Raw genomic sequence first — 26,466 nt, 5'->3', positions numbered from 1 at the left:
TTTCTGTACGTCCTAAAAATACATACATGCATGCACACACATGTTTATATATTCTAGAACAGTGTTTTTTCTTTTATGAAGTCCAGATACGTTTCAGCCTTGTGCATCATTATAGGACCAGGCAGTAACAGCATTATTAGTATTGCTACACTCTGTGCTGCGCTGTATTCCAGGTAAAAGGCACATCTATAGGTCAGGAAGAGCAATTCCAAATTTGCTCCCGATACATAAACACAGAGATTATTTTTCTGATGCAGTTTCTGCTTTTGTAAAATGTTTCACACACTTTCCTGAAACAACTTCCTTCTTTATCTGTATGAAAAAGCGAATATATCCATATGTCAATTAAAAGAGCACTTCTGATCTTCCAGGTAACTGGGGAAATAATCCCTCTTTCCCCCCTCCTCTTCTCCCCCTCCTTATCTTCCCTCCCCACAGAATGCTAAAACATTGTTTTCCTCCCACAGTTGAAAGGTGTGTTTTGCAGAATACAGATGAGATATTTGTTGGCTAGCAAAAAATAAAGCGAAACAAGAGACATGTCTTTCAAGTACAAATGGGGCTTTAGAGATCTCTGTTGGAAAGCCTAATTTCTGCATGAGCACAACTGTTTCTCCATATTGCCTGGAACACTTCAGTTACATATTTGGCCACACTTTCTATTATGGATTCTATAAAGACATCATTTGTCAAGCTAATAACTGTGTACAAAAATGTTTATGCACAATAAAAACAGATTTCAGAGATGTTTGAATTGCACCCACAGATAAAAAACTTTGCAGTACTTTGCAATATACTGGGCTGGATTAGATAGTAGTAATAATAGTAATAATAATAATAATAATTAGGATTCCTTTCTCCATTCTGCAGGACTAACTGAACTTAATTACTTGTTTGAACTCTGTCAGTTAGATTTTTTAAATAGAGATATTTCTAATTTTTTGCCTCTCTAGTGAGGAAGCTGAAGTACTGTTTGACTGTCAAGACCCTGCTTGCAGAGTGTGTTTTTCATGACACTGATGGTCTCTGACTTAAAAAGAGCAATAATAGACTTTATTCTATCTAGGCAGATAACTGGTTATTGTAGGAAATGTACATTTTTTTAGCTAAATAGAAAATTTACCTTACTAAACTACAGACTGCATAGCCTCTTTATAGAAATTCTTTAATTATGTCATACATAACCCATATTCAAAAGGTATGTTTGTCCCTGAATTCAACAGCAGTTAAGTCGCTAAAGTAGGAGCTAGACATACAAATATCTTTCTATATGTGACCATAGTAGCTATTTAAACTGAGGGTTTGAATAGACAGAATGTAATTATCCCCATTGCAAGACTAATACACAAGGGAAAAATGCCATAGGATTTTGTAATAGCGACAAGTGGTCAAGGCATTACATTTATGCTTTGCTAGTTTTACCAGCTGTGTCTCATTCCATTATTCATACACACAGACAGACAGACAGACACCTCTCTTCTAATTAATTATAGTTTGTCAACCAATGGGGGAGGAGGGGAAACTACTCCAGAGGTAATTTTCCAGAGAAAACCTTATTTCAGAGCAGGACCACCAGTGGCTAGAAATCTGCAGATGTGAAACAGCTTTCTGAGATTTAAAAGTTATTAGATGAATCTGAAAAATAAATGCAGTTACCGAGATTTTCTTAGTGATCTGCTTATCTCAGTAAGAAAAAAAAAATTCTGAAAAATACTTTGGGTTGTCTGCCTTGTGTTGTGCATGAAGCTGCGTCTATGCGTGATTCATAGTGATAAAACATTACGCTGGGGGTAACAAGACGAAGGCACAGGCATTGTGTGTTGGAAACCAGAGGTTTCAGTGTTACTTACAAATGGACAGGTATAGGTGATGATCCTACATAACCTGAATTCCTAAACTGTTGATCTTTAAAAAGCCCTTGTATTCCACATGGCACAATTTTTCCACACTAACGCTGCATTGCTCTGCGGCGAAGTACAGGGAGAAGCTGCTGACCATAAACACTGTGAAATTTGACTGAAATGAGAACAGCTAAAAATATGCAAGTGTTTGAAGACTGGCATAGTGTTGGGGTTTGTTTTTTCCTTCTTTGGTAGAGGGCTGGGATAGAAGAGGGTCTTATAAAGGTACTTAGATATAAATAGGAGCAAGAATGTAATCCTTTTAATTGCAGAGGTGTTTCTTTGCCGTGTGATTGAATCACTTGGCCTCCTGAAGGCATAAGCCTGGTCTCCAAATCCTACCACTGGCCTGTGAATCTTGTAGGTTTTTTTTTCAACTGGAATCAAAGCAGCATCTTGATTTTGTAGCCTCCATTTGATTCCTTCGCAGGCTGTTTTCTGAACCTGCCGGCCCTTGGCAGCCACAGCATGTTGAAGGTAGGCATGGATAAAACGTTGTATTTCATGGACATGAAGCCCTCACCTTGGTGTGCAGTTTCACACAGTATTTCCAGGTGTGTCCACGAAGGATGGAGAAACGGGGATAATACTGCTCTGAGAGCAAACAGATTGGGTGAGGTTTGTTAGAGAGACTGGAAGGTGGATAATTCGCGGTAGGGAGAGCGAGGCTGCCTGACGAGTCAGTCGCTGGGAAGAAAGCAGGAGGTGTGGCAGGTTGTGGGAAGAAAAAGTTGCTGGATTTCCCAAAGACATCGCCCTGCCTTGCGTAGCTATCGCCATCTGAAACTCACTGTTTGCGCACATGATCCTGGCCGCCCTTCCTGCTGGTTGTCTTGAAGTCAGTTTGTTTTAACTCCTTGGGATTTTTGGTTACTATTTCTGCAGGAATCATGTAGGTAAAACTTACTGCTGGGTTCCTGCAGATGATGGTTCATGCTGCACCACAGATTTTCATTTATTCAGATACAGGGTATTTAGGGTACCTGATTGTACTCGCTGAGTTTTCATGAAGAAAACAAGAAGCAGTGGTAGATGCCCCATCCCTGGAAACATTCAAGGCCAGGTTGGACGGGGCTCCGAGCAACCTGATCTAGTTGGAGATGTCCCTGCTCCTTGCAAGGGGGTTGGACTAGATGACCTTTAAAGGTCCCTTCCATCCCAAACAATTCTGTGATTCTGTCATTTTAAAAACCAGTGAAAATGGTTGAGAAATTAAGTGGTACAAGATTAGGGTACTGACTGCTCATATATGGTGTCTCAGCTCAGGTTAGTGGTGAAAATAGACTTCATTCTTTTGTACATGGCATCATTCCTTTCACTTCTAAATTAGGCAATGATTAAAAAGATCTATAACTGGAGTTGTTTGGGGCCCTTTGCTAGGGCTAGATGGGAAGAACCTTGCACTGAAATTATATGCATTGTGAACTGAGTCCAAAGGAGCTTCATTGATTTAGCCCTGCTGGATATCTAATTATTCATCTTGGCTATTACTTTAATAAGTACTAAATAGAGACAATATTACTGAATTTAAAAAGAAAAGAAAAAGGAAGAAAGTGTTTTCGAGTACATTTCAGACCTATGGTTGGCTGGCAAATTAAATACCAAGGACCTGGCAGTGAGTGCGCGGCTCTGGTTTAGCCACATCTCACTTGGCCATGCTGATGGGCCTGAGGAACCGGAAAAAGAGAAAGTAGAGGCTATTGCCACCATTCGTGGTTGGGAGGGTTAAATGGCATGAATGTGGAGGAAGCTGGGTTTTAATAGTATTTGCGTTTGTAGTATAAGTTGCTTCCTGTCTTCGGTTCCTTCAGCAAATACAGTGCAAGGAGTTGCTACTTTTCATTTTAACGTAAAAAAAAAATTGAGAACTAGAGGCACAGAACACATCCAGGGAGACCTTTTCAGTGTGGACGTTCAGAGTAGCAAAACTGATCCCGGGTAGCATAAAAGGGGGCTCTTTTAAGGTGTTTCTTGATGTAGTTAAAACATGTCACAGCAAATGTATATATTGGATAAGCTTCAGTAGATTCCAGGTTGGGAGGGAAGGATGTAAGGAATTGCTTATTGCAGGATAACGTTTCAGTATCCCTTAGTGAACAGATACACAGGCAACTCAAACTGATGCTGAAAATAAACATGTTGAAAACAAGTAGTAGGGCTGAGAGGAGTTGAATTTGTGATTTTAAGTAGAAGTACTAAACTTCAGTAAACTGCTTTTCTCTCACTGAATCATACCCACTGTTTCAGCTGCACATGGCTGAGGAAAGCAGTGAAAGGAGCTCGTTAGATCCGGCTTCATCTCCCTTTGTTTCAGTCAGCAGCAAGGCTGGAACTAGCCAGTGGTCTCCCCTCCTTCTTCTTTCTTCCTGCCATCTTTTGATATTTTAGCCCCTAAAATCCTTTTAGCCAAATCAATCCACTTCCTTCTATTCAAAGTATGGGTGTTGGGATGTCCACTGACATCTGGAAATGTGACAGCTTTGAGGTTCCTTGCTTTCATTCAGGCACTTGGAGAGGGACAGTGGACCAGCAAGGCAGATAAAAGGAGTCATTTAGACTTCAGTTTCAGATAAAAGAATCAAGTTTGGTGACATATTCCAGTCTAACAGTATTGCTTCTGTTCTTTGTGGCAAAATACGTTTGTATAAAATGAACAAAGAACTATTCAGTGATGTATCTGCTGGATTTTTATCCTGCCCTGTGTAGTACGCCAGGTTTTGAGCCCAGAGAAGCTAAATGAAAGAAATGACCTGTCAGTTTGACTCCCTTCTTCTTTTCCTTCTCCTTCTTCTGTTTCTTCTCCTTCTTCTCCCTCTTCTCCTCTTTCCTTCCCTTTCTGCTCTGCTGTTCCTTGAAGTCGCCCCCCTGTCCGCTGTAGGTTTTCAGGAACCAGTTGAGGATCAAAGTCTGGATTTTGTAGACCCATGTTAGGTTACAGAGTTGCTTTGCATGAATACACCACTGTCTAATGAGCAGTTCCAGCCTAAAAAGATGTATATCTTCTTTATAAACATATTTATATTTATTTAAACTTATTTATATTATCTCCTCTGTAAGAGGTAGTCTCCACAGTGTGCTGGAAGGGGCTGTGTTTACTTAAGAGCTCTATAGAGCTAGAACTCGCCTTAGAAAATACCCGCTTTATCACAAAGAGCTATTTTCTGGAAGCTTAAGAAGATTTTTTGGAGAAGGTCACTTGAGTCTGTATTAACTTGAGCTGAGTTCTACAGATTTTTTCCACAAAACTTAGTATAAACTTTGTACATTCCCAGCGATACGTCAAATATTACAGCGAGCTGAATAACGAGATTTATGCTCCGGGAAATGAAGCTCCACTGAAGCTTACTGTGTTGTTACAGGTCTTCTCAGAAACAGGGTTCATTCTGCATGTGTAGTTAAATTCTCCAGGACAGCACTTATTCTTAGAAATAGATATTAATTAAACTGCTAAGCTGAAGAGGGCATGAGAGGGGGGAAAAAAAACCCCAAATAATTTTAGAGAGCGTTAGACGAACTTCATTTACACAAAAGTACAACACAATGAAGATAAACTAAATACTACTATAAACAAACTAATAAAATAATTCTAAATAAAAGTAAGTTAATATTTATTAACGTTAATACTTAATGCTAGCATGTATTATATGTGAGAAAAAATTTAATATTAAATATTTATTAATGTCAAACTATTAAATAATTATTAAAATCCATTGTTGAATGAAGCCACATGGATCTTCAAAAGCAGGTTTTGGACTGGTTTTCCTAATTCTGCTGAAATTTGCTCCCAAGTTTCTCACAAAGCTAATTTTTGTGTGTAAATTTTCTTGTTTGTACATGTAATTCAATGTGGGTCCTCTTCATTGCTCATGAAGAACTGGATTTGAACTTCCTACACCATACCTCGATCAGAGTGATCCAATTCAGTAGACTGTAGTCATTCAGTCCAGAAAAAAGCCCTTGGAATTGGTTTCTTTGACTTCTTCTTAACGATTTTCAATAAAATGAGTGCAATCTTCCTTTGTTCTTTTCTTGGAAAAGTTTGTTGCGTCTGTGTAGTTTGGATTTCATTTCTCTCTTTAGATCTGCGTCCTTCAGCTGATTATAAGGCCATACAACGTGGTATTTTTTTTGTAAGTCGACCTCGCACAGATTAGTTTAATTGCCTGAGAAAAGTGTCATCTTCCACTTGTTGCTAATGTAGCTGCACTTCAGTATTTACAGGTTACTTTTTTTTCTGTGGGTTTTTTCATTACTGACTATAACAAGGACAAATTTACACTTATATTAGAACAAAACTTTACTTTTGGACAAGTGTACTGGAAAAAAAACAATGTATGCTTTTCCAAAAAAGAATGGTACTAGTGAAACTAATCTTCTCCCCAAGGGCCTTCCACGTGAAGTGACCCCAAATTATTGTTGGATCTACTTTCTCTGAGCACTTAGGTTTTATTGCTTGTTTGAGTCCCCAGCTTTGGACCTATATCCTACCTCTTTATTGTTTAAAAAACCGTAGCTGGCTCTTGAAGAGTTGCTGCCATCCACTTTTGTTAATGATCAGAGCCAACAATAAATAAAACTATACAGAAGGGAAATAAGAGGAAAAAGCCCAGCAGTGCCTGAAGCAAATAGTAAAAGCCAGGGAACAAGAGTTCCCTATTATCAAGAGGGCTCTCCAGCATATGGTGGTCCATTAGTGTATTTATCCGTTAAAACTGCTTACCAAACCAATATATCCTTCCAAATCCTAGCAGCGCCTTAGAAAGTTCCTAAACCCAGCTCTGTGGAAGCAGAAACGGATGATGGAAAAAGCCACTTGACGGGAAAGAGCAAAGGGCAGCGCTCAGCTTTATCTGGCAGGACATCACACTGGGTGCCCAGTCTTTGTGTAACTGAAAAGGTTTTGCATAAGGGACTTCTAATTTAGCATCTTCCAGGAAACCTGTATTTTTTTCATTTTATTTAAGTTCCTTGTATACTGACGCACATATTCCTGGAAAATGTCAACATCAGCAACCAGGTTAGTGGGGAAATTTTGTTGACAAGTGCCAGTGATTGACCAGAGAAGGAAATACGTAAAATGTGGAAAATGAGAATGGGAGGCTGATCTGCTAGCAGAGAGCCGAATTAAAGGACAAAGATTTGAGACAATTGAGAGAGAAAAATGAGATGATGTGTACTTAAAATGTAAAGATGACAAACTACCTTGATGTCTATAGTAGGTTGAAAATGTATATTAATATGGAATAAGCTTCAGGAGTATTAAAATAGTTTCTGGACACTTAGTGTGTCTTATAAGCTCTGTTAACAACAGCCAGCAGATTGGTTGGTTGTTTTAGCTTTACGTGGTAATAGATGTGTTTGTGTCGCAGTATCGTTGTGTTAGAGTAGTACTTAAATACTCAGATTGGATACTCTGAAGATCTACGCTGTAATGTGGACGTTGCCTATCAAAGGCTCCCAGGGATCTGAACGTCTCTTTTGCCTGTTTTATGTGCATGTATGCACATGAACTCATCTACCCACATACTAAACCTATTGTATTAGTATTTTATAAGTTATACGTACAATGAAAGTCATATTACCATAATATTATGTAATAGAGTAGTTAAATTTTTAAATTAATAGATGAGAATATAAATCTCATGTGTCATAAAATAAGGTTTACTGTATCCAACACCATAGATGAAAACTTAATTGACAGCTCTATTCTCAACACTGTGAAACTGTTGTAAACCAACTTTTCAACTTCATGAAATGATGGCTGTGTGCATAGTAATAAGTAATACATCAATCTTTATATTTCTTTCTGCTCAGAGGAATTTAAAACATGTAATAGAATACTGATAGCGTAGTATTTTTTTCAGGATGATTAAAGCTTTTATTAATATCCAGCATTTTTAGATGCTACAGCAGAAAATGTTATAATTGAACTTCTTGAACAATTTATGTCTAATTATAAAGAACACTGTGTAGGCAGAATTTGATACTTTTTTGGAAGTTGAGGTTAAGGTTAAGCAGGAAGGAAAACTGGGTAATGAATTTTCTGAAGGAAAGAACAGATAAGTGGTACATAAATATAACTTCCCCAGACACAGGCTTGGTGTTGGACTACCTGACCTTAAGCTAAAATTAAGCAAATTTTTGGCTGTCACTGCGCAATATCAGAAAAGCATCCTGTTCAGAATTTGCAGCTGTCTAATAATTATGTTGTGGTTGTTCAAGACAGTCTGCTGCTGGAAAAAGGTATGACATTTGGCATCTGTTTGTTGAAGTTAGTATTATTTCGTCTAGATTAAAATATAGGCTCCTTTCTTCTTCATGGCGTTTGTACTGTTGCTTCTTAGATTTCTCCATCTCTTTAAGACCTGGGGAATGCCCTCCCTCGTGAGATGAGTTGTCTTCAATAGATGACTTCATTTCTGGTCTGCAAGAACTGAGTAAGAAAAAAGAATAGTCCACATAATTTTCTGTTACTGATCTGTTCAGAAAAGCAAGAAGTCTTTTTGTCTCTGCTTTGAAGTACAGAGACCAGACTATTGCAAAAAGCTTGCATTTCCCTATGAAAACTGGTTTAAATTCTGTTCTTTAATATGAAATCAGGGAGCAAGACAGAACAACATTAAGGTAAGTTTGGAATTTCTCTTCGAAGACGAGCCTCTGATAGTTACTGGTATTTATATAATACACATAAGAAAGATGAAGGGGGCTCCATTTATGCTTAGTATATATTAATTTATGGATACCTACATTTGCTAAAATATATCAGAAAAGTACAAAAAGCAAGTTCTGAAATCCAGAGAGTTTTGGTTGAGTTGGTTTTTTTTTTTCAAGTAAGCATGTTGGCTCTACATGAGTTTCCTGCACCTGGTTGTAAAACAATAGACAATACAACTCAGAGTCTGTAATATAACCTTCCAAAATTTTGAAATGTGTTATAAATAACTTACTAGTAAGCCAGAAAAAGATTAACATGTTCTTGCTGTTATTTTTCCCCAGCATAGTCTGGAAAAATTTGTGCAGAGGAGCAGTTTAAAAGTTGATATCCTGTCTTTGGCTTAATTAAAATGGTGGTTTTAACAACCATTTATCAAATTACTTCCTTGCAGATAGAGAAGAGGACTCTAACATATGTGTTGGTTTTTTTTCCTCCTGTTTCTCCTCTCCTCCTTCTTTCAAGCTTTGGAAATGACAGCTTTTAAAGGGTTAGGGAAGCTTCCCATTTAAAGAGGTGGAGCACCTGGGGGTTCAGGTCTGGGACAGGACGATGGCTGCAAGCAGCGCCCTGCCATGGTCTGTCCCCTCTGGTGGCATTGCTCCCGGCCCGAGCTGCCCCGGGCAGTGAGGGATAGGTTAAAGGATCACTTTGTGCTCTCCCTCAATGTTCATGACATTATGCAAACAGCTATGTCAAGAATTTATTTATTGATCTTGCTTTTTTAAAGAGAAAATGTTAGGAAAAAAACTGACAGCACAGGGGGGGGAAAAGGCAGAAAGAAGAATTTTGGGTCCTATGAGGTAAGTGTTGAATACTTCTTCTTTGCAGAGAGCACTGGAACACCAGCTGGCAAGGAATTTATTTTTGCTTCAGAATGTATTTGAGCAGTAAACAATTTAATAAACTTTCCTTTTTAGTCGTTTTCAAGCCTTTTCTAGAAGACAGCTATAAATTGTGTGAAAAAGATAAGTATAATTCTGTCCCTGGTGTGCATCAAAAAGGTTGTTGTTTAGAGACTTTGGTGGGTTTTTTTGTGGGCTGAATAGAAGTACTGACCCTTTAAAATGAAAAACTTCAACAACTTTGAGTGAGAAAGTAGATTACGTGAACCCTCTGAAGTAAATATTCACTGTTTACTCGTTTGAATTTGGAGAAATCTACCACTTTCAGTAGAGAAAGTGTCTTTAGGGAAAAGTGTCTTTTGGGAAGCATCTTTTAGGGCTCACCAGTACTGGAGAGGCATGGACATCCAGGAGAGAGTACAACAAAGGGCCACAAAGATGATGAAGGGACTGGAGCCTCTCTCCTATGAGGACAGGCTGAGGGAGCTGGTGCTGCTCAGCCTGGAGAAGAGAAGGCTCAGGGGGAATCTCATCTGATGTCTATAAATACCTGAAGTGAGGGTGGAAATTGGACAAAGCCGGGCTCTTTTCAGTGGTGCCCAGTGACAGGACCAGAGGCAACAGCGACACACTGAAGCAGAGGAGATTCCCTCTGAACATCAGGGAACACTTCTCTGCCGGGAGGGTGACCAAGCACTGGCAGAGGTTGCCCAGAGGGGTTGTGGAGTCTCTGTCCGTCCTTGGGATTATTCAGAAGCTGCTTGGACACGGTCCAGACTACTGGCTGTGGGTGGCCCTGCTTGAGCAGAGGGATTGGAGCAGAAGACCTCCAGGGGTCCCTTCCAGCCTCAGCCATTTTGTGTTCCCATGAAGATACACCGTATCTTGAAATAAGTTTTCATATACTGATTTTCCTCTCTCCTTTTTCATCTTCCTGTCCTGGAGATTTGCTGTATTTGAAGCCATTGATTGCAAGCCAATCTAAACCTTTAGTCTAGACAGATAAAACTGTTATTTGCAGCTTATCTCACTTGCAGTCACTGCAATTCCACAGGTGCATGGAGCAAGTTGGGACTGGATTTATTTTGCCTCCCCTGTTAGGTTGTACCTGATTTGCCTAGGCAGACTGTCCGCTGGTGGCTGCAACTGGTGAATCAGTGTGTTTATACAGCGTAGCATCAGAAGATGTGTCTGTGTGGATGCAGCCCTGATTGCTGAGATACCCAAGCTGACTTTTTGGGTGTCAGAAACATGATTGTATTAGCCTAGGAAAATGCCGTGCTAATGTGGCTAACTATGTCCGAGATAATTTATTGCTCATATATGTTACTACACTGTCCTGTCTAAGCCAGCCCTAAAGCTGTTGTTCTGGAGCCTGATTATCTGCCCTTATTTTATTTCAGCATAGTTTTCAGTCCCCTGGGATGTAATGTAGGACATCTGTGAGCAATTTTGCTGTTCCTAAACTGAAATAGAAGAAAAAATGGCAGTTTCTGTCCTGATAAACCGTACCTTAATTGGCTCTGAGGATGGTTTCCCTACACTGAATCTGAGTTCTATTATTTAAGGAAAAAAAAAATTATTTTAATGGAAATTGGAAGGAGTTTTCATTTTGTTCCAGTAGAGTTCTTAATTTTGCTGGCAAAAATAGGAGCAATTTTTCATTTGTCAGTAAGGCTTCTCTCCATTCTGCCTGGCTCTGCAGGTAATGGCCTTGTGCATCATCTTGTTTACTCCTCTTGGTTGAAAAATGTTATAAAATCAGTATCAGGTTAGACAGACACATTTGTTTGTAAAGCCTATGAGGCTGTAGGGACACCAGTTTTCTAAGCAGTTTATAAATAGCACGATTTTAGTCTGGGGTAGAGGGGTGAATGGGGAAGCTTCAGAAGGAGAGAGCGTAGAGCTGTGACCCAAAGCAGCATTCATGCATGAAATTAGATATTGTACAGTGGACGTTCTTATTTTGGCTAATGTAGCCTCAGGCAGAAAATTCTCTTGCTGCATCCTTGAAAGATTTTTTTTTTCTTTTCCTTTCTCTTTAACCTTGTACATTAATTATTGCTTTGCAGTTTCCGAATGGTAATTTGGTCATTTTATAGAGAGGAAAGTGCATATTCGTGTACTTCAGAAACAGCCAGTGAATGCACGCTTTTGCTGCCAGCATCACTGTACCCAGAGCTGTTTCCTACAGATGGGCTGCATTTTCCTCCAGAATTTGTGCACCTTCTAAATGTTGTTGTGATGTTCAAGGACAGGACTGTGTATTTTGGGATTTTGTTCTGCTGAATTTTTTCATTCCTATTTTCTTCACTTGTCATTTGTTAATAGCTTTACTTTTTCTAGTGGAAGTATGGGGGGAGGCAGGAGGTTCATCAGTGCGTGCAGATGTTCAATGAAAATTAATGGGAGCAAAAAGTCCATTTTAATTGCCAGCTGAAGCTACCTTTGGAAATTTGCTACTCTTAGAAATATCCTCCAACTTTTGTGTAAAAGCAAGGAAAGAAGCATACATCTCGGTAACAAACCATCTTCAACAAGGGCAGTAAAATCAGTGAGTAGTGTCTGTTAAAAGACAGTAATTTATTGCCAGGAATGATTAGGTTAGTTGTGTGTTAGGGCACTGAATTGCAAAGATTCACAGAGTAAAATTTAAATATGCATTGATTAAAATATTCTCTGAATTTACTCTTGATTCTCTATGATTGCTATTTAAAATACGTGAAACAAAGACCAGTTTAGAAAACAAAACCTCTCTGTATTTCTCGTAGTATTATAAGAATCCTCTGATGCAGAATTGAGACTCCTGTTCAGTCTTGCCAAAGTACAAGTTACATTTAGGTTTCAAAACAAGTTAAAGAGTTTTCTCAAACCCAGGCTAGTTTTCAGTGGTCTGGAAACTATTTGGCATCCTCTGAGGAGGTGAACCAAGGAGGAAAAAACCCCACAGCCGATGTGCCATGCCAGTAGTGCATTAAGTGGTCCTGGATTTTAGTGCCTACTGGTGGTGTGATGTCTGGGATGCGGTCCTGGGCTGTTATTTTGAATTGAGAGGAAAAAAAAAAAAGATTAATCCTTGGAAGCAGGCAGTAAAATAGATAAGTCAGTCGCAAAGTATCTACCTAATGTTATTTTGAAACTTCAGGGAAAAAACCCCATAGTTTTGTGTGTCGGTGCAGTAATAATAATGTTGCCAGTCTCTCTCAAGTTCTGCAAAAAGCCATCTCATGTCTTCTTTGAAGTACCTGGGGTTTGTGTTGCTGTTTGTAGTACTTCTCATGACAGCTGATGGTACTTGCATCCTTTGGTCATGGAAACTGTGTCACATTGCAAGTGAAGTTCTTTACTCTGCTGTTTTGATAGATGTTTACTAGGGCTGGCTGTGAAATAGGTATTAATATCTTATATGATAAAATGGGGATTATTGCCTGTCTAAAGCAATCAGTATTCACTGCATTTCACTATATTTCAATTAATGTTTAACTTGAATTCCAGAAGAGCGTGCAGCACTTAATTTAATTCTCTTGTTCATCTTTTTGAGTTACATATTCGAGACCTTTTAAAAAAATTCATTATAAATAACGGTAGTCACTATGCAAATTACTGGAATACAAAAGTGAATCTTGTTGCTGTCTGTAACTTAGGCCAGGAGAAAAATGATTAGTGCTGCTTAGAATTGCTGACAATTTCTATTTGTCTGAAATTAAGTAGTCTTTAAAAATTTAATTTTTCTTAGCAAAAAACTCCTACAGATTTCAGACCTCTTTTGAACAACTCTTACTGCTTTTAAACTGAGCTTCTGAAATAATTTCCATTTTATTTTTCACTTTTTTTTTGTTAAAACACTAAGATTTTCACAGGAAAAATTACAATCTTTACCCACAACTAATTCCAAGGAAGACACTAATTACAATGTGTAGAAATACCTACTTTGCACTATATATCTTCACTTCAGGTAGATCTGGTCACAGTGACAGCCTTGACAGCTGTTGTAATTGTTCTAGGAAAGGTAAGGAGGAAAATTTACGATGTCACCAGATAGACAAGAAGAAAGAAGCCTGCAAGAGGGGAGAAAATCGAGGAAATCTCATAAATCTGACTTGAAGATCTCGATTTTTAAATTTTGATCTCTTTTACTACTATAAAATCTATCCTATTATTGTTTAGTTAGGAGTAGACACCTCCTCAGGGGTGGATTTTGGCATGACGTGCCTCCTGTATTATAAATACTGACATCTCGCTAATCTATGCAAATCACTGCTCAATCAATCTGAGCATCTGTGGTTGATTAAACAAAACACGTAGGTGTGAAAGCATTTGCATCTCACATGCCCCGCTGGATCTGGCAAAGGCTGAGGGGAGTGTAAAGGCACGGAGAGACAGAGATCTAATTGCGATGGGTGCAGAGATACCTGCGTGGGCCGAGTCGCTGGTAAAAGTGACAGGCTTCAGCCCAGCTGCTTGAAGACGTGAATCCTGCTCACATTCAAACCTGTTTCTGTGGCTGCAGTGATGTTAGTGCTCAAATCTATGGCGTTACGGCTCGCTGGGATGTGCTGGTGGATCCTGCAGTCACACCTGTAGCCATCCCTGAAGATCCTGAGCTGCCGAGGTCGCTGGGCACTGGGGAAGCCTTGATGGCTAGTGCTCCTGTGACCAGTGGCCAGAGAGCCGGCTCGCACTTGGTGGGCCCAAGCAAGGTGGTGAATGGGAAGGACCCTTAAGGCAGTCTGGAGGAAGCAGCAAGCACAGGATAGCTGGACCCTGCCATCCCTCAGGCCTTTATGTAATCCAAATGTGGCCACTCTCACCGCTGCTCTAAACTAGAGAGGCATGGGTTTGATGGACGGGCCACTCGGTGGATAAGGAGTTGGCTGGATGGCCGCACTCAGAGAGTGGTGGTCAACGGCTCAATGTCCAGGTGGAGACTGGTCATGAGTGGCGTCCCTCAGGGTCCGTGTTGGACCTGGCCCTGTTCGACATCTTTGTCGGTGACATGGACAGTGGGATAGAGTGCACCCTCAGCAAGTTCACCGATGACACCAAGCTGTGTGGTGCTGTTGACATGCTAGAAGGGAGGGATGCCATCCAGAGGGACCTTGACAGGCTGGAGAGGTGGGCCTGTGCCAGCCTCATGAAGTTCAACCAGGCCAAGTGCAAGGTCCTGCACCTGGGTCATGGCAATCCCAGGCACAAATACAGGCTGGGCGGAGAATGGATTGGGAGCAGCCCTGAGGAGAAGGACTTGGGAGTGATGGTGGACGAGAAGCTCAACATGAGCCAGCAATGCGCCCTTGCGGCCCAGAAGGCCAACCGCATCCTGGGCTGCATCAAGAGGAGTGTGGCCAGCAGGTCGAGGGAGGTGATTCTGCCTCTCTACTCTGCCCTGGTGAGACCCCACCTGGAGTACTGTGTCCAGTTCTGGAGCCCCCAACACAAGAAGGACATGGACCAGTTGGAGAAGGTCCAGAGGAGGGCCACGAAGGTGATCAGAGGGCTGGAGCACCTTTCCTATGAGGACAGGCTGAGAGAGTTGGGGCTGTTCAGCCTGGAGAAGAGGAGGCTCCAGGGAGACCTGATAGCAGCCTTCCAGTACCTCAAGGGGGCCTACAGGAAAGATGAGGAGAGGCTGTTCAGTAGGGCCTGTTGAGACAGGACGAGGGGTAATGGTTTTAAAATAGAGGGAGGTAGATTTAGGTTGGATATTGGGAAAATTTTTTTTACAATGCAAGTTGTAGAACACTGGAACAGGTTGCCCAGAGATGTGGTGGAAGCCCCGTCCCTGGAAACATTCAAGGCCAGGTTGGATGAAGCTCTGAGCAACCTGATCTAGTTGGGGATGTCCCTGCTCCTTGCAGGGGGGTTGGACTAGATGACCTTTGAAGGTCCCTTCCAACTCTAACAATACTGTGATTCTGTGATTCTTCTGTGCCTTCTACATCTCCCATATAATTTTTAGTGCATTCTGGGCCTGACCACAGAGAACAGAGTAATGAATAATAGAGGGAATAGTTTGTGTTGTGTGAGGAGAGTAGGGAGAGAGGTCAGTAACTGATCAAACATCTCATAGTTTGGCTTTTGTTTACTGCACAGTGGTAACAGTGTTGAGAAAAGGACAGGGAGAACCAAATTGGTCCCTCTCAGTGAGTCTGCCTGTGAATTAAGTCATCAGCATCAACAGGTGAGCAACAGAGAGCCCCTGCCTCGCTGCTTGGGAGTTTCTCCACGTCCACTCTGCTCGGCAGGGAGCTTACACGAGAGCAACTCCCACGGGGACAGTGATGATCAGCCAGGTTACGGACTTGCTGCCCACTCGCCGCACTCTTTGTGGAAGCACTTCTGTCTGCGCGATGAGAAATCACCAAGGAATAAATTACTTCACTGCAATCCCTTGACTCTGCAGTGAAGAAGTGTTCCTTAAAGCAAATACGCAACTTAATGAAACAGAGAAAAACAGTTATTTAAAGCGGCACTACCCTGTGAGACTGTAGAATTCCCAAGGATGAGTCACAGGGATCTAAGGTAGCCGAAGCTTAGTGCATCTTCAGTTGGGGAGAGATGTCAGCTCTCTACAATAGCAGGAGATTTAACTGAGGTTTAAAGGTTTTGAGTTTGTCAGACTGAAGAAGTGTTAGCAGTGAAGGATGAACTGCTTTTGGTCCACCCAGGGAAGCCGATGTTGTGCTGTGGGGCTGGCAGACAGAGATCTGGTGATCCCCAGAATGGTGATGTTCACCTAGGTGTGGTGTGTCGCTTTCTGATTGTTTGGCACTTTAATAAGAAATGTGTTCCCCAAACAAAAAGTCTGTGTGAGCTGCAGTTCCTTTTAAAATAGAAACACTTTTTTTTTTCCCTATCAGAGCATGTAAATATAACTCAGTTGTGTGATTACATGCAGAACTGCAATCCTCCTTCTAAACCTGCAACAGCAATGTGAAATTCTAGTGTGAAAATCACATATTGTGCAAGAAGTGCAAGTAAGTCCCTTATTGTACAAGACCTAAGATAGTCTTACTTAAAATGAGTTACTGGCTTTGAACTCTGGACTTTGGGCAAGAGGGATATGCATCGCTGTCCTCTTGCCTTTCCGTTGATTATGATCTTGAAGTTGCTTATGCAAAAGCATTGCTAATTTTCTGATTTTGTTCCTGTCTCATTGTATTTGCTTCTTTTCTACTGGAAAGCTTGTCTACTAGCATGCTGGGATTTCATGAGGATTTGAGCTCTTGGGTTTGAGGAGTGCCTTCCTAACGTTCCTGACGAATGCTTAGGAGCTGCAAGTGCTCAGAAATTCGAAGGAAATAAAATGTTGAAGTCCATTGTTTATTAAAAGAAATGCCTGTTTTTATGCCAAAAGTGAAATTCTGTGGTACCTGACTCATATTTTTGAGTATTTGATGTTGGCAGTACTGTAATGAGTAGAACATATGGACAGTGCTACCATGAGCTTGCCCAGCATTTATGTCTCAGCAGCAGATACCTTTTATGTATTTGGTCTTCAGGTCAGGTTGGAGTACTGACTTCTTTTCTGAACCAGTAAGAGTGCCAGCTGGGCTGATGGCTTTGTGGTGTGGACACTTGTACAATACACACAGAGGTGAGATGTCACGCAGGCTGTTCAAAAGCTAGCCACTCGCAACAATTTTAACACTGTTCAAACTGAATCTGATGTAGGATATATTCAGCTTTTTGCCTCTCTGTTTTAATTCTTATGAACATTCATATCTCAGTCGTACGTCACTTTTTTTTTTCGGCTATATGGCCAAAGGTTTTATTCGGCTAAATGCAGAATAATTAAGGTCTGTCCGTCAATTTATTTAACTTCAGTTTTGTTGTTCCTTAAGTATGTTTCTCCACATTTCCTTACAGTGGCAGGTACCAACTGTGCCCTGGCCACTGTGCAGCTGCAAAGCTGCCAGGGAGAATGAATGGGACAGTGTCTCCAAGGCTGGCTGGATTATACTCCTGTTACAGGGTCACTTTTACTCTTTTTTTCCTTAATTTCCTCAGTCTCCTGAGACTGCTATCCTGAGAATATCATTTAATCTATTATGGAGAGATTATAAGGACCCAGAATCACAGCTGTTAGGAATGCTGGCAATTTGGGGTGGATGATGGAAGTTCCACATCAGCAGTCAAGGCACCCGCACCCTTTTCTTCTTCTTTGCGACCAGGAGAGTTGCATGGATGTGTGCGTGGGTTTGTATGCACACCCCCTTGTATGTAGTGGGCAGTGGCATTTTGTTTAATCGTATTGTTCTGCATTATTCACCCATTACTTACCAACTCTTTGACACAGAGGTGATGGCTTTTTGTCCTCCTCTCCCTTTTATAGCAAGCTCTGCCTCAATTTGCAAAAATGACATGGGTGACAATGTCGTGATGTTCGTTCCCGATGCCTCTCCCAGTGCCTCTGCTGACTCTTACTGACAGATATACAGTGTAAGCTCCGCTTCTTCATTTAGTATGGATCATGTTGGCAGTGAGATCAAAGAGGAGGAATCTTGGGAGATGCCAAACAGTTTTTAACTGACTTCTTACAAAAGCCAAAGGTATTTTTTATTATATATACATGAGAATAAAATCCTTTTTGTTCCTCCTTTCAGCAGCTCCTTCAGTCCTCCTGTGTCACTGCAGAAAATTCTTGAGTTTATAGGGTTACCATGAACTATGTTTATGAATATCTTTTAATATATATTTTATTAAGCATTATTATTTCCTTAGTTGAGCAAATACCTTCATCATCCCATCCTAGTCTCTCTGCCAAAAACCTTTATAGTAGTTCCCACTGGTGACAGCCAGCTTGATCAATCGCAGGCTGCCCTGCTGCTGAACTCCATGAACAAGCCATTTATAACTACAGCATACTTTTTTTTCCTCTTCTTTTTTTTTTTAATTTTATAGCTGATCTCAAATGACATTTGCCTTGCTTTGCACAGGCTCTAGAGGATAATTTTCAGAAACCTATTTGGTTTTGAGTTTTTGCTTAGTATTTGGGAATATGTTAAGGTACGTGAAATTGTGTCTTGTGTGCTGCATCTCTTGGCATGCGGGCTGGCTCCTGTCTGGCCACTGGAGCAGGATGGGCAAGTACTGGTCAAACAATGGCCAGACAAAAGTTGAAGGGATGCCTAAGTGTTTTCCACCAGGAGAGCAACTTCATTGTCTTTTGTTCTTGTTTATTTTCTACCAGAAAACAAACTTTCAGTGGCTATGAATATTGCCTGTGTTGTTTCCCTTTTGTGTGTACCTGTATTTTTAGTAAAAGGAAAACAGATCTTGGTACAGAAACTCCTACCATTTCCTGACATCTAACAGAGACTCTGCCCCTATTTTGCCTTAAGAATTATTAAAATGCCAGATTTTCTCAGAACTCCAGTAAAAGATGCAATTTTAACTTGTCTAGCAAAGGTATTATTGTGACCTCAACCAAACCCATATGTTACTTTCAGTGCATTCCTGTGTTAGAGTTCAACATGTCATTGATTTAGACTACGTTATTTTCCAGAGAACAAAATACCATTTTTTATTGCCAGGAAGCCTTGGAAAAGTGTGTGGGGTATAGAAGGTGTTTTATATAAAAGAGTTTATGTATAGGCTGCTTACATGTAGTTTCCTTCTCCTTTATTACCTCTCTTTTCCTTTTTTTTCCTTTTCTGTGTGTTTATTTTCTAGGCTGATCCAGATTCTATTTTCTATTTGCAGAAGTAACTGAGGAATATTGATTCTTGTCTATGTTGGCATGACAGATCAACCCCTTGGAAATATCACTGAAGTAAGAAATTAAATCCAAGCAGTTGGATTTTTACTCTCTTCATCCTCCACTGAATACTTTAAAAGCCCTGACTTTTTATATAAGCAGCTGAAGGGAGGCATAGTCACTGTCGAGTGCATTGTTGTTCCCGTGTAGCTTCCAGATGGTGAGGAAAGTCCCGAGAAAAATGTAGGACCAGCATGTTCTGTCAAAGTCAAGCTTGTGTCTAGACGGGGAAGCTTACGTAAGGCAGCAGGAGAGGAAGGGTGCCTTGTGTAACTGCTGTCCCTAGCAAATAAACACTCAGTACCTCTCATGATTGGGCCCATAGAGGCTGACAGCAAAATGTGCTTTTTTTGCTTTTTCACTTAGCTCACTCTGACTTGCAACTCGAGGTCATTCTCTTGCCTTGCTGGTTTTTCAAATGCATGTTTATCTTCCAGTTATTATTATTTTACTAAAGGCTTTTACTCTTCCTGCTTAACTCAAACCACTTTTCCTAAGAACCCATATACACCTGCTCAGCTAATTTAAAACAGATATAGCACCTCACCGATTTTAAATGGCCTTGAGAGGTTGTTGACGGCATTTGGCAAACAATGCAGACAACATGCAAATCACCAGAGGCGGCACAGAGCCCTGTTCTTGAAGATAAATGCTGTAGTAAGGTAGCTTTCTAGTTTGACTTTGAAAAAGTGTGATAGTGTAGATTTAAGCTATGGCTATACTCTTAAATGTACTTCTCTCAGTGTACCTCAGTACCTTGTGGGGACCTCTGGCACCCCTCTGGTGCTCAGCTTGCCCTACATCTATGTTTTGTTTCGATTTTCCTCTGGCTGAATGCAAATCTCTGCCGGTGCGTCCTTTCTATTTTGCTCACACTCTTGTAACAATTTTATCTTGATTTTGATGCTACTGTCAAAGGTGCTCTGTGTGTTTTTTTCTGCTTATTAAAATGTATCTAGCAAGAAAAAGTTTTTTTTCTTTTGATTTGAATACGACCTTTTCAGCACTCCAGGTTCTGTCTTAACTTGGTTTCTCAGGTATTGCCCTTAGCTTTGCTCCTATCTATAAAAAAAACCCCAACTTTCTCAATGCAGTTTGTTGATGCTTTGTCCTCAAATGGGGTAATCTGCTTGGAGTTGCAGTGAGGACACAGGCTAAACAACTTGAGTGCTGATCATCCTTCAAAGCCTTCTCACAATTTTGGGTCCCTACCTTGAACACCCAGAAACACAGCCAGGTTTCTTCTACAGCTGATTGCAGAAGCATCGTTGGGAAGCTCGGCTCACGGAGTTGCAGAGACTGCTAGGACACACGCGTAACATTAGAGAGAAAGTAATGACTGGGGTTTGGCGTTTCAGTGGTGTTGTCTACATCTGGGAGAGAGTCATTCAATAATGTTTGGATCTGGTTTCCAAACCCAGAAGTAAGTCTGAGTGATGGTCTGCCCTTAGATAATCTGACATTTTTTTCTTTCCTTTTTGAATGTAGCTTTAGTCCCTCCATTATTTTTCCCTACTAGAGCATGTTGTGCAGTTAATCCCTTTGTAACCTCCATTTTGCAAACTATTTTGTACACTGTGGTGGCCTTTCTGACACTCAACTTTTTTTCCTAGACAGAGTATGTATTTAGTTCCACTGCCTTTTGTTACAAACTCAAGGAAAATATAAGAAAAATTCCTTTCTGAAGCTCTGGATGAAAAAAAAAATTATCAGTACTTTTTCCTTGTGAGGAGAAATTAAGTTTTATACCATGGCTCAGTTTTATGAAGTTAATTTTTTTGGCTCCACTCGGAGTGCAGAAACCTGGCTAAATTATTGTTAGGCTCTCAGGTAGAGCAATAAATGCTGTGGCGCTGAATACTCCACTCTGAATTGATGTTCTTCCCATGCTTCTGAAGAAGTAACTCTTAAAACTATGGAATGAAATTTAAATTGTCTCTGTCTCAATCTATCTCTTTTTTCTGTCTTTTTTTTTTTTTTTAATTCGTCCTTCTCCATTACCCACCTGAAATAGTTCACAATTTTTGAAACTTCATTTAAAATAAAGTCACAGACATCTCTGTAAAGAGAAGAATACTGGGTTGGTCAGGGGAGGGCAATAACAGTGCCAAGACTCTTCTGGGTGAAGCTAAACCATTGAGACATTTGCTGCCCTTGTGGTTGAATCAGCTGCAGAAGGACAATTGCTGCTTCTTCATATGTGTATTCTGGGACTGGGAACATGCAAGGTAGAAAAGAAAATATTAGCCCATCTTACATCAATAAGCTTCAGGTCAGTACTCAAGAGCATTTGTGTAGAGCAGAGCCACTCCCTTTGCCACCTCAGATGGGGAAATTATGGTTATGGTACATGCCCAGGAACATGAGTGTTTCTTTCTGGCACCGGGGTCTAAGAGCAAATTAACTGTGAAGGGTGATGCTATTGTTTCCTGCTGCTGTAATACCACCCTCCTTTGGGAGGGCTGGGTGGCTGTGCCAGCCGTGGGGAAGGGAAGGAATAGTGATGACTTGGTCTCAAATTAAGTTGATGTGTATTCAGGGACTGATGTATGTACTGAGTCAGATCAGTGACTGTCATGCACAGTTAGCAGTTTAGTTTGGAGAGGGGGCGAGGGGTTACTGGGAATAGCCTTCTGTTAAGCAGAGCGGAATCTAAGGAACATACTGCCTCATGCACTTTTTTATTTCGGTGGGTTTGCTTTTTGAGTAGTACTCTTGTTCCTTGATCACGTCCTTGAGCACCTTCCCCTTGTGCACGCCTTTCTGCCACACTACTTTCCAAATAGTTCCTGTGACAACAGATACCCAGACTGAAAATGTTTGCCATAACTCATAAGTCAAAGTACTTTCAATCCCAGAATAGAGGAGACTGCATGCAGACTTCATTACACAGTATTCATAACATAAACAAGCTTGCAATTATGTCATAGCAACAAGCACTATGCTTACATGAAAGTTTGATTCAGGTCTCCAAGAGTGGAGGACCTTTGCATCCAGAATATCACAGCGACCTACTTCTCTGAAAGAGTGCCCTACATAATTTCAGAAATTAGATATGACACCAATATAGTAGGCCAGATGGTGCCTTTAGCTGGTGTAGGGTGAACAGTGGGATATTCTTGGGGCCACACAAATGTCTGTCCACTGACTAGGTGAAGTCAGCTCATTATTAGTTGGTGTGAGGTGTGACGTTTGTTTTCTTGATGTTGTGAAGGCAACAAACTCAAAAGTGCCGGTTGTTTTAAAAAGGCATTTGCTAATAGTATGGGCATGATCCTAAAAAGTGTTAAGCTTTTTTTTGGACCAGTACTGTCTGCCTTCAATGAGGTAGAGAACCCCGGAGGCTACATCTAAAATTATTTAGACAAGTCAGAACCTACCTCTCAATAATTCATAAAGAGAGAGGATTTCCCAGGAGGAGTTAGACACGTTTAACTGATCTGATCCTTAGCTGCCAGAGTAGGACTATTTGTTTTTCTAGTGATGTTTCCCCATATTGGCTGTGGAAGTTGTAAGATACGCATCAGGTGTGTGTTGCTGGTGCTGTGATGGGGCATTGCAAACAGTAGAACCGTTATCAGTGGTGTCTGTGTCAGGGACAAATAATGTCTGCCACAAATAACGTGATTTTCAACCAAAGGCTTCTTTTGGTTTTTATTTAAACACAAGCTCTGTAGTCAGCCATCTGAAGGAAGAGACCTTATAGCATCCCTTGAAGAGGGGAGACCTGATGGTGAAAGAGCAGAAGAGGAGAAAGAAAGAAACCATAGAATGGTTTGTGTTGGAAGGGACTTTAAAGATCATCTAGTCCAACCCCCCTGCAAGGAGCAGGGACACCTTCCACTAGACCAGGTCACTCAAAGCCCCTGCCAGCCTCGCCGTGAACACTTCCAGGGATGGAGCATCCACAGCTTCTCTGGGCAACCTGTTCCTGTGCCTCACTAGCATCATAGTGAAGAATTCCTTCTAGTGAAGAATCTCATCTACATCTACCCTCTTTCAGTTTAACATCATTATCCCATGTCCTGTCACAGCAGGCCCTGCTGAAGAGATTCTCCCCATCTTTCCTGTAGGCCCCCTTGAGGTACTGGAAGGCCACTATAAGGTCTCCCCAGAGCCTTCTCTTCTCCAGGCTGAACAGCCCCAACTCTCTCAGCCTGTTCTTACAGGAGAGGTGCTCCAGCCTTCTCATCATCTTTGTGGCCCTCCTCTGGACCCTCTCCAACAGGTCCAGGTGACCCAATATTGAGCATTGCAGCACCCTGCATTACTTATTATTCTTACTAAAGGCACACTTAGTCGATAGTACAGCGCTGGTGAGTCAGTCTATTGGCCTGGGTCAAGCGCTTGACCATATTAAAGGCCAGGCACAGGCTGGTGTCCTACCCACCAAAATGGCTGGCAGGGATGCAGCAGGTGGGGGTGACAGGGTGGGCCATTCCTGAGGGGATGGGAAGGAGCGGTGAGAGGAGTGGGCGGAGGTAACGGCAAGCTGCAAATCCTGCTCCTTGCTGGCAGTGGAGTCACAGCCCAACAGCTACCTGGTGAATTTCAGTTGTCAACACATTGGGGTGATGAAGGAGGTTTCAGAACAAGATGGTGCATTGTACAGAAATCAGCTGGTTTTGTGGCCTGGAGTTCCTGAGCATTTGGTCCTTGCCAAAGTGCCGGGTGGTTTTAGCTATAGCAGTTTTACACAGCGCATTATTTTTCATGCTGTTGTACCTTGTTGAATTGCCGTGAAGCAATATCCCTCCCTAGGATGGTGCCCATTTGTTGTTTACTTATTTACATTTGTGCACCAATGTAGAAGTTCTGTTTGCAAGTGACAAAGAAAATAGCAAGGGATCTTGTTTCAGCCCCTTTTCCATACTTTCTGTAGGTCTTTCCTCTTAGCTTGAAGAATTTATTTTGCCTTTTTTTTTTTTTTTAATACCACCTTTGAAGTCTGTGCCAAGCGGACTTTTCTGCATTGCTCTCTCTGGCATAAACTTCCTTCTTCTGAGGCCTGCCCGCATTTGAGGTGTCTGCTGCATAGATTTGCTTTGTAATAACTCTTGTGCCAGTCAGCAGACCTAGGCTGAAATACCCACCTAACGAAATCCCCGCGGAGAGACGAGAAGGAGCAGCGCTGCTTCGGGTACGCGGAGGCAGTTCAGGCGGCACCGCTTGGCCTGTGCACAGGGCAAGGCTTTAAAGAGCGAAATGCAACGCGTGGGCCATAAAGAGGGCGGTGGGGATGTCTGGAGTTCCTCCCAAAGCGGGGAAGGTGGTGGGCTCCTTCCTTACGCTCCCCTCCTGCCAGCCAGCGCAAGCACTTGCGAGCGGTTATCGCTCCAGACAAGCTGGCATCCCTCATGGCCTGGTGTGTGTGTGTTTATTAGGTGGCATCCGTGGGGATAATCTCGTTTTGGCTTTTAACCATAAGGTAAATGTTCAGTGACCTTCAGGCGATCTCTGCGCATAACGCCACACGGTGCCAGCTACTTGATATTGGTGGCGATTGTGTTTCTGGCAGAGCCCCCAAGGTGGGAGCCCTCATTGTCCGGGGGCCGCCGTGTTTGCTGACAGCCAGGAATATTTTCGCCTGCTGCCAGCACAGGAGGCACCTGCTGATCAGAAACTTCCTTTATCAGAATGTTTAATTTGCTGTCTCACAGCTTTTTGAAAGAGAAGCCTTTCATCTCTCGAATTTGGAAAGGAGTGATATGGTTATATGAAGCAGATGATGCCTATCTGTGACTGAAAGGGGTTTGGTTTGGGGCTTTTTTTTTTAAGATGGCGGTCACCGCGAAGTGTAGGGCAAGCGGCTCAGCTGCAGACGTGAGATGAGTCAGGGCTGGGTAACTGTGCTCCTGTGGAGAGGGCCTGGGCTGTCCTGAAGGCTCCCTTTGTGGAGCGGTCTGGTCTTGGTCCTTGCTGTAGGCTGGAGAGAGAGGCTGCGTAACTCGGGTGTAACTGTCCTGGGTAGTAATGTAAGGTGCGTTGGTTTGGGTTGGGTTTTTTGTTTTTGAGGCAAAGCTGCTGTTTGCACTGATGGAGCTTATGCGGGCTTGAAACCAGCATAAACCATGCTGGACAAATAGCACCTAAGGTGTTCCTGCTGCGATGTTCAACCATGCTCTGTGCTGATGGTGATTACCGGCTCATGTCTGCTCCGTATAAAACTTCAGCCTCTGCACTGATCTGACATAGATTTTTATTATGTTTTATAGGAGGGTGGCATGCCTGTGCCATTTTGGAAATGTCATGGTCCTCTTAGACTTGTAGTTACTTGTTATATCGTAAAATACATGCCCTAAAACTAGTGCCAGTACAGTGAACTCTCCTTGAAGAATGTTTTAGGGGTGGACACATAATTTGAGCTGATAACCGAGGATGGTTGTGATGATTAAAATATCCCTGAAGGTTAGAATCTGTCTTATTGATTATACTGGGCAGCGTTTCTGGGTAGCGATGCCAGATCGAATGGCATTTGGATGCGAATGATTCTTCCCTTAATGTTTTACAAGCAGAGCTTTTTTGAAAAGTGGTGGTTATGTGGGTTGTTGGGGTTTGGTTTTGTTTTTCTTTGATAGGAGTGGGTTTGTTTTCTCTGTGCTTTGCATCGTGTCTGGAATTCAAACTAGAATGGAAACTTAATAAAAGTCATGCTCGGTCAATGGCTTTCAAGCAAGGAAGGAAAAACTGCTGAATTTTGAGTGTGGTTGATTTTCTTAGGTTTTGAGGTTTTTTAACCTGAAACACCAACTTCTCTTATCTCTTTCCGTTCTCTGATTAAGGAAGGGAGTACTTTACCCTGAAGCACAAATATATGTATACCCAAAGTCTCCTGGGTCCTAAAAGTTTTTGCCCATTCCCTTTTCTCTTTGCTGTTGCCTAAGGAAATGAAGTGATTTGGCTGGCTCAACCATTCCTTGTTTTTAGTGTTTCCACAGCTGCTGGCCGACTACCTCAGGTTTTTAAGGTTAATTTGTCTTCACTCTTCAAGACAACTGGCAGGGATGTGGGAAGGGTGTGGGATGTGGCAAGCAGTCTGCCAGCTTTCTTAAAGCTGCAGTAACAAACCCCAGTATAATCTTGAAGGTTTTACTGCTGTCTTTCTTCTCTTGCGATGCAGGGAGGTTTTGGGGGCCTAAGGGAGTGAAACATCTCGCAGGGGTTTGTATTAATCCAGGAGAAGAACGCTGTTTTGAAGAAATCCATTTTATTTTAATGTTGCTCTGCGTTTCTGAGTTTAGTTAATAT

At 41.6% G+C, this 26,466-nt stretch overlaps 1 protein-coding gene across 2 annotated transcripts in view; it reads left to right on the top strand.

The window, feature by feature from the left end:
• Positions 1 to 26,466, top strand: part of LDLRAD4 (low density lipoprotein receptor class A domain containing 4) — a 179,346-nt gene that overhangs the window by 48,504 nt on the left and 104,376 nt on the right. The window lies entirely within an intron of this gene.

This window comes from Chlamydotis macqueenii, chromosome 2, assembly GCF_036417535.1.
Source record: "Chlamydotis macqueenii isolate bChlMac1 chromosome 2, bChlMac1.mat, whole genome shotgun sequence".
NCBI lineage: Eukaryota > Metazoa > Chordata > Aves > Otidiformes > Otididae > Chlamydotis > Chlamydotis macqueenii.
Note: the sequence above shows the minus strand (reverse complement) of the source record. Positions and strands in the feature narration are given on the sequence as shown.